The sequence below is a fragment of the Dipteris shenzhenensis genome, chromosome 21 (genome assembly GCF_047967505.1).
Source record: "Dipteris shenzhenensis isolate YYH24624 ecotype China chromosome 21, Dip_SZ_1.0, whole genome shotgun sequence".
Taxonomy (NCBI): domain Eukaryota; kingdom Viridiplantae; phylum Streptophyta; class Polypodiopsida; order Gleicheniales; family Dipteridaceae; genus Dipteris; species Dipteris shenzhenensis.
In genome coordinates, this window is record NC_141616.1 from 41,393,974 (window position 1) to 41,402,623 (window position 8,650).

Consider the following 8,650-nt stretch of genomic DNA (forward strand, 5'->3'; position numbering starts at 1 on the left):
CCAAGAGTCACTTGTTCCACTAAAAAAATTTCTATTGAATGAGTTTAAAAACATGTGGACATAACACCAATAAGTTACAAATGAGTCCTATTCATGTTTACTTGTCCATTTATGGTTTCTAAATATCTTCGATTCCCTCCATTGTCTATGTCTCTCTGCTGCAATTGAATTGTCTAGAGCTTGTCTTCGTCTTTGCTTTTGGGCTAGAAGAAAAGCAAGCTTGATTTTGGAGCTAGCAACTTTTCTTTTAGCATGCAACCTCTGTAGTATGCCTCGGTAAAACCATTGGAAAACTTCCTTCAGACTATTTGCCTTTTGACTGCCTCCATAGTGTTGTGTGTGTCTAAAAAATGCATTACGTGCCATGTAGTGAGACTTCTCCATGCCTTGGGTAGACCAAATAGCTGGGCATCCATACTTTTTGACAAAATAGGGAAGGTGGTTGTATATGATATGCTGTAAGACATAAGAATGCATAGTAAGTAATAAAAAAAAGAGGATCACACTTAAGTAAAAGAAAAAGACAGAACCTTACCATGTAGTGAGTTATATTGCAAGCTGTCCACGCGTCTTTCATTGACTTTCCAAAATGTTTAATTGCCTCCTCAAAGTTCTTGTAATCACTCTTTGTCCATGTTACTTTGTCACCGAACATGAAGAGTTGATCAAGAGACCTCCACACCTCTGCCTTCCTATTTCATGCTTCCCCATCTGCCTCATGATCTTTCACAGCATTATGGACTTGCTTCCACAATCCATAATTAATCTTTGAAACTGTTCTACCTTGCCTTACTTGCTTACTGTGTTTGGGTCGAGACAAGAATCTTCTTGCCTTAACACCACCAATAGAGGGCTTGATTGGTACCTCCTTGCCATTGGTAGACTTTTTAAAATCCTTTGTGATTTGAACATCTCCTCCATGCAGACCTATATCGGATAACACTTTTTCCAATGCTTGAAGAGCATCCTTTCTATTTTTTTCGGGACAGAGTTTCCAAGCAAATCCAATATATAAAAATACCAATTTCTCAATAATTCGACATAGACCATGCAATGTGCAGATGTGAACATTACATAGTGGAATGTCGAGAATGGCCTTGAAGTCAGGGTCAACTTTATCTCTATTAGGTGCTCTCTTCCACCATTTTGAATCCATTACTTGAGTTGATTCTTTGCAGTAAAGACAAGGAGACTTTGAGTTGCCTCCTTTACTAATGTTATACATGCACTTAAGTGTTTTAAGATCCCCGGCCATGTGCCACTCTACTTGAAAATCACCTTTTCCTGCAACATGGAGATTCTCGCCTTGCACTTGTCTTTTGATTATTCTTGGTATTTCCGTGTGGTGAAACACCTAATCTAGTGTTTCATGGTCTTCGGTCTTCACCTGCCAGATTATAGAAAACAAAAGTATTACTATAACAGATTTGAAAACAATGACCAAAATCAAGTATAAAACAAAAAATGATCATACCTGGAACGAGCCTAACCACCATATGTGTTTCTCTGACTGCACACTAAAATACTTCGAACTCGCTTCAGTCAATGATGTATCAATTGCTCCATTCATCAATGTAATAGTAACTCTTTCCATTTTCTTTTCCTTTACAACCTCACACTCATCCAGTTTGATAACAAATTTCAAAATGCCTTTGCACTCCTCAAATGTTATTCCATAAAACTCGACCATTCTTTTTTGAAGTTGTTGTAGATCTAAAAATATATTGTTCCAAGGATCATACACAGTGGTTCCTTTAACACCATGAAATATTTCTTCAATATGGATATATTGCCCAATAAATTCATCTATACTTTCATTCAAATGACCTCTTATCCTCCACACGGTTGCTGGATTTGGCAGTAAAACTCGTTTAATCCTTTGATCTTTCAAAGTTGAGGATATCGCATGGAAAATCAAACTATATCCCTTCCTGCTAACTCCACTAACATCAAGAGCCTCTTGGATTATAGTGCCATCAACTTGATTATTGGATACAAAGTCCTCTACAACATTGCGTTTGACTGTTTTGTATTTTTTTTCCTTAATCAAACCTTTTGCTACACCGCAAGAAAGCAATCCTTTCATTTGTTTAACAGGAAGAAGGTTCGGGTCCATATTTTCTTTTGCAGGCTACAATAATTTCCTGTAGTAACAACACAATATGACTATATCATTCAGCACCTCCATTCTTATTTTGCGACAATCGACGAAATAGATATAGTCTGGAAGAGAGCCTTTTTGAGTATACAAAATGATAAATTTCAATCTAACCTTGCTTCCTGAATTCGTCGCTTGCATCCACCAGTCCCAGCCTTCAAATTTGCAATGTTTTTAATCTTCCTGCTACGTAGTCTGTCTCCAAGCACGGCGGTTCTCTTCTTTCTTGCTCTTGTCAACTATTTTTTACTCTTTGAATGCTCCTCAATTTCATTCTGCAACTGCTGCCCCAATTTTGCACGAATGGCTATCTCCTGCATCTTGGCCCCCTTTTCTTGTAGGTACATCATTTTATACGTTTCCGCAAATGCAGACTGCACTGAAATATAACCAAGAAGTCCATTTTGTCCATCGCCGGCAAACCTCAGTAATGTGGTGGGATTGACAAATGGAGGTGTAGAGTTTTTTACTTGACATTTTGGATATATGCTTCCATCGCACCATAAGTCAATATGTTGAAGCCCTTCTCTTCTCATATTTTCCCGCTGTTGAGCATTCAACACCGTATCCTTTCGTCTTTTTTGTGCTGGAGCATATTGTTCTTCTAAGTCGATGTGAAGATGGTGTAATCGCTTCTTCTGAGATAGTGACTCACTAGTATCGGCCATTTTTTGTGCTTCTGAGGTTGCGAAGTTTGTTTTTCAATCTCATAGTCGTTTTGTAACATGAATCGTGGAAGTGTGGCAGTATCCATGTGAATATTTTGAAAACTTGCAATCACCAAGTTCAGTGATGGACTCTTTATGAAAGGCCTGCACACGTCGGCCAAAGAGATGCGGAATCTTTGGTAAACAAAAAAAAATCTAAGGAGATATTTAATGCAAAATCGTGTTAGTCAGACAAAAGATTATCTTATTCCTTTTTGAATTGACAGTTCTGTAGTCCTTACTGACAGTTCTAAGCCACGTTTCCGTATTTTACTATTTTTGAGGTCTTTTAGGAGAGAAATAAATCAAAAAATAGTGAATTTCTTACAGGGCCCCAAAATGAGTTCCCTTTTCCCCTAATGTGGGTTGCATTGTGATCCAAGAATATTTCTTGTAGAGCTGAGGAATCCATTCCCCATGCTCATCCTTAACATTCCTCAATACAATAGACTATAAACTACTTCTATATCTATCATTTTCTACTTCCATAGTTTCTGCCCTTGTATCATATGATTAAAATTAGCTCTTTCTACTTCCATAGACCCTCCAAATTTATGTGTTCTGTTCTCTCTTGCTCTATCCCTCTCTTTCTCTTTCTTTGCAAATCTCTCTCTCTCTCTCTCTCCCTCCCTCCCTCTCTCTCCTTCCCTCTCTCTTTTAACTAAACCTCTCACAAAAACAAGCAAAATATTATTCCAAAAAACATAGAATACTTCTCTCTCTCTCAGACTGTCTTCCAAGGTACCCCTCACACAAACAAACATGAAATTATTTTGTAATACTTAGATCTTGATGGAATCAAGGGCCCAGATTTTAGCACCTTTTTCTTGCATCTCCACCCTTGGATCTATCTCTTGATGGATGGCTAAAAATGACCCGCCTTCTATTCTGATCTCATCCATTAGATGCTTTCCTTTTCCAAGGGTTTAGATTTAATCCCTTTATCCTTTGATTGTATCCCTTGGATCTAGACCTTGATCTAATGGCTGCAAATGTTCTACCCCAAATTTGAATGTATCCCTTGGATTGTAGATGAGATCAATGGCTAGGAGTGAAGATCAAGGTCTAAACCATGGGTGAGATGTCTACCCACCCATAAATGCTCAACATGGTCTTTTGTACACATCAAGATACGAGTGCCCCACACAAAGGAGCACTCTCATAGGTACATCTCAAATCTCTCTCTAACCCCTTGAAATTAGAAAACGCTAATTGGAGGCCCTTTTAAGACCCCATTTCTCCCCTAATGTATGAATTATTCTTTTATGTACCCTCTTAAAATCTTTCCTTGATACTTTCTTTTTAACCACCACACATACCAAGCCTACTAATCGTCCCATACCTCCTCTAATCCCTTCTTAACCCATGCACTCATTCGCTCCTTACTCCACTTGTGACTTAAACTTCACTTGTGGCTAAATTGTTTTTTTAATTATCTAAGAATCCATATGGTTGTCTATATTCCTAGGTAAAGCGATAACAAGCCGGGAAAAACAAGCATTACTTGCTTACCCAAACGTAACTATGATGTTCTAACACCTAGTTTGTTTAGATGGTGGTAGGTAAGTGGACCTCGACCTCGGAACCTAGATTGCCTGAGGATTCGACATCATTTTTCAATATTTATGTTTGTCAAACTCAATATTATTAAAAATTCTTAATTTGATAAAAAATTTTACAAACTCTAGTTGCATTTTTTAACTTAGATGTCTCAAACATTTTTTCCTTATATGTTTTCCTTTTTAAACTTTTTATCTAATTGATGGAATTAATTGTATGGCTCAATTATTGATGGGACTTTTTAATCTAAAAACAAACACACACACACACACACATGGTTTTTTCTATGGTGCATATTTAAGTAACTATTTAAATTGACATAACATAAGTTTTCTAGATAATACAAAATAAAAAATCACCCCAACACTATAGAAGCCTAAAGCCTTCTAATTATGTTTGAATTAGGGAGAGAGTGGGAATTAGAATTAAAAGTGTTTGTGTTTCTTATATGTTTTTTAAATGTTGCTCTTAAATGCTTTTTCACACCTCTTACTTTTTTGTAGCATCTTACTTGATTTCTCTCCCCTCTCCATGAGCCTCCACAAATTCATGAGAAGGTGAGGGACATCCCTAGATGTAAGAAAGAACAATTCCCATAAAGAGGAGTCAAGTGTTTATTTACATTGTGATGGGAATGTAATTGTCATGAAATTTTCCTTCTAAAACCAAGTGGTCTAGCATTCATTTTTTTTCCAATCTAGGGCTGATTCAGAATAGGATTAGCCACTTGTTCCTCCATCATAGAGAGTGGCCTTAAGACCTTAGGAACTAGAACTAGAGGTCTCTTTTGAAGAGATTTCAAAGGAGAGGTGTCCTCTTCCCATCCCCTAAAACACATCCCTAACTTATCCTTGTTGTTTTGACTATATACGATAGTATATGGTGGCGAGACCACTTTTGTCATTCCCATCCAATCTCCTGCTATGTGCTAAGACCTTTTGAAAGTAATCAAAATCATGCCAATCCTCTCATAACCTTGTGGTTTTTTTCCCTTAATCATCCATGTGGCATGCAACAAGTACACATCATTTTCCCTTCCTTTGCATCTTGAGTTCTACAAGATTACTTGTTCTTGTTATTTCTAGAGAAGTTTGTCTTCAAATTCAACGATATTACTTGTGAATGGGATGCCTTCGGAATGAAACTATATTTTGAAGTTTTGAGTCACCACCTTATATGTTTCTTTGAAATCTTCTTCGTTTGGTCTTCTATAGTCTGCAGGCTCATTTGCAACGGGCAGCTCATTTGAAGAGACAGTGGAGCTGGCATAAGCCTCGCACAATAACTGGTTCAGACTCTTATCTTGCTCTTTCTCCATAAGGCTCAAGACCTGCAGTGATGTGACTCATGCAATGTCTCTGAATCTTGTGTCTCATACACAACATACCTTAGCAGGACCCTGGAGATAGAAGCCAGTAGCAATCCAATGAGCCATAAGCTAGAGGGCCGGATAGTGTCAATCGGATGAACACAGAGGGCAGCTATGCAGAGCATCCTTTGCATTCGTGAGGGGGTATACAAGCCCTTCAGGTTAGGATCTGCCAGTTATTCTATGCAGCCAGTATTGCTGCAGATCAAATCCTTCGCCTAAAGATTTGAAACCAATGAAGTGCCTCAGTATTCAGGATTTACGCTGCGCGAAGAGCGAGATAATGGAGAGCAAACAAGACAAAATCTGCAGAACATATCAAAGATAGCACAAAATTATGCGCACATCCTAAAGCTGGAGTCTCCTTTAGTTCCCTTTAATCCTTGCGAACAAGCCCGTGAGCAATCTGTCACTTACGTAGAGAAAGGGAAAACTTATGCAAATCTCTAAACAAGTACAGCGTAAGGTTTCTTTACTCTTGTCCATTAACAGCTCAGGAATGGAAATGAAGGCGAGAGGCCACTTGTTCTTACTATAAATAGGTAAGTGGTTCTTCGTCATAGAGTAAGAGAACTTTCTGCCGACCTCTTAATGAAAGGTGAACGATAAGTCCCTTTACTCGTCTCACAGATGGAGAGTCGTATCAATGATGAAGCTTGAAGTTCCCTAGTAATCCCTATCCATGAGCAGGAGATCAGCGAGCTCCAAAGATCTTGAGGATGAGAGAAGCTTTACCCATGAGACAAGATTTTCTTCTCCAAAGGACTGAACTGGCCGCTTTCCTGTCATGAGCTCCAACAGCACCACCCCAAATGCATAAACGTCAACTTTCGTGGAGACTTTACCAAATTCGAAGTACTCGGGAGCAAGATATCTGCAGTCCAGAAAAAGAAGTATCTCATATTAAGCTTTTACAGTGCCATATGACCATTGCAAACCGAAGAACGCTTAAGAATGAGATGAATTCCATACCCGAAAGTGCCCATGACCTGCTTGCTTATGGTGGAAAAGTTGACAGGAGCCCAAGTTGCTAGTCCGAAATCGCATAACTGAACGATTGAAAAAGATTCATTCAAAAGCATAGATGTAGGAACACATGCATTCATCAGAGATCGGGCATGGGAGCAGAGATGGCTTCCTTGCCTTTGGGGTATTGTCCTCTGAGAGAAGAATGTTGGATGGTTTCACGTCTCTGTGGATAACCGGGCGTTTACAGCCCGTGTGCAGATAGTCCAAGGCTCTTGCAATCCCGATGGCCACCTTACAACGTGCGCTCCACGAGAGCACTCTCTGATCGCGTGTACCTAGGAAGAAGGGAGACTACCAAAATTTTGAGCGCATTTCCCTTCAGCTTTCTTCTTGTCCTTGCATAAAGAAATTGGTCCACCGCAAACAAGCACTGCATAATTATACCGCGAAGCCAATCGTCCAGACTTCCACGCTGCACGTAGACATAGATAAGGAAAACATGGCGATCCTCGATACAGTAGCCCAGAAGCGGCAAAATGTGTCGGTTTTGAACGTGCGGCATTATCTGGATCTCTCTGATGAAGTCCAGCTCCGCGGTCTTTAACCTGAAGGTGAAAGCCTTTACAGCTACTAGGAGACCTGTAACTAGTTCTCCCCGATAAACGGCGCCCGAAGAGCCTTTTCCCAGCATGTTTTCTGCGATTTACCGTTAGAAGCGGTTAGAGAAACTTGGAGAGATGTGTCTTCATCGAACGAGGGATGCGCATAGATTTCTCATTAATTGCCGATTTCTCTCCATGGTCCTTGAAAATGAAAGCAACCGAGAGTAGACGGACAGAGAATCAAGCTTCATACACGCTTCCAGGTGAGTAGCCAAAGAACTGCAAATGCAACATGGACCTTTGCAACTCACGTTTGGAGAAGTTCGGGGTGGCCATGTTAAGCTCCTGCATCGTGAATCTGGTGTACGCATGTTTTAAGGCCGTTGGAAGATGAACGCCTTGTATGACAGCTTCACAGGTCGCGTCCAGTTGTTCCGCATTCCCTGCAACTGAAGCAGGTGAATTGTCTTCATAGCAAGGAGCCCGTAGTTTGTCTTCCTCTGCAAGGAGCTGCAAGGGAGAGGGTGGCGCGGTCGCGAAGGAGCTTTGATGAGAGTCGCATTGCAGTAGTGTGGAATGAACGATGCGGGGAAAGGCAGGCGGCGGCTGCGGGCGACAGACGGGCGGATGGGCGTTGAGAGAATCGACGCGTCGATGCGAGGGGCTCCGGAAGAGAGACCTGAGAGCCGAGAGGAAGCCACAGCCAGGGACATTCTGCCTGGTGCGATCAAAGCTCTTGGAAGAAAGGCAAGTTGGACGGGACTGCGAGGATGAAGTGTGGGAGATCTGGGAAGATGGGAGAGGTGGTCTCGACATCGTAGAGGGAAAAGTGCAGCAGATCCAAAGGGTGCGATCGCGATGTGGGGAGACGAAGCCTCAAGGTGACGAGGAGCCATGGCTGCACAGGGATAACAGCAACACACAAGAAGAAGACGACGACCACGACGAAGGTAAAGAAGAAGAAGACGAGGAAAAAGAAGGAGCACGAGGAGGATAAGGAATTGATGGAGATGAAGATGAAGAGCTTTTGGCCATGGACGAAGAGGGAGGAGGTAGGCATGCAAAATGCCCAAAGGGCACCTGCCGGACATTCCTTAACATCCCCATGCATGACATTACCTTCCACTCGGCATCTTCTTATATCCTATCTTTCTTATATTATATATCCTTTTACTTTGAAGTTTGACATGCCATTCATAGGGTAGTGCCACGTGTCATGGAAGTCAACAGTCATGAAGACTTGGGAAGTTTATTCACAGCACTTAAGCTTGGTTGGCACTCCAAT

General features: G+C 40.9%; 1 pseudogene; it reads right to left on the reverse strand.

Annotated features, from left to right (window-relative positions):
* Positions 1-5,569: 5,569 nt before the first annotated feature.
* On the reverse strand, positions 5,570-8,181 carry LOC147888862 (putative serine/threonine-protein kinase PBL7; annotated as a pseudogene).
* Between the last annotated feature and the right edge of the window lie 469 nt (positions 8,182-8,650).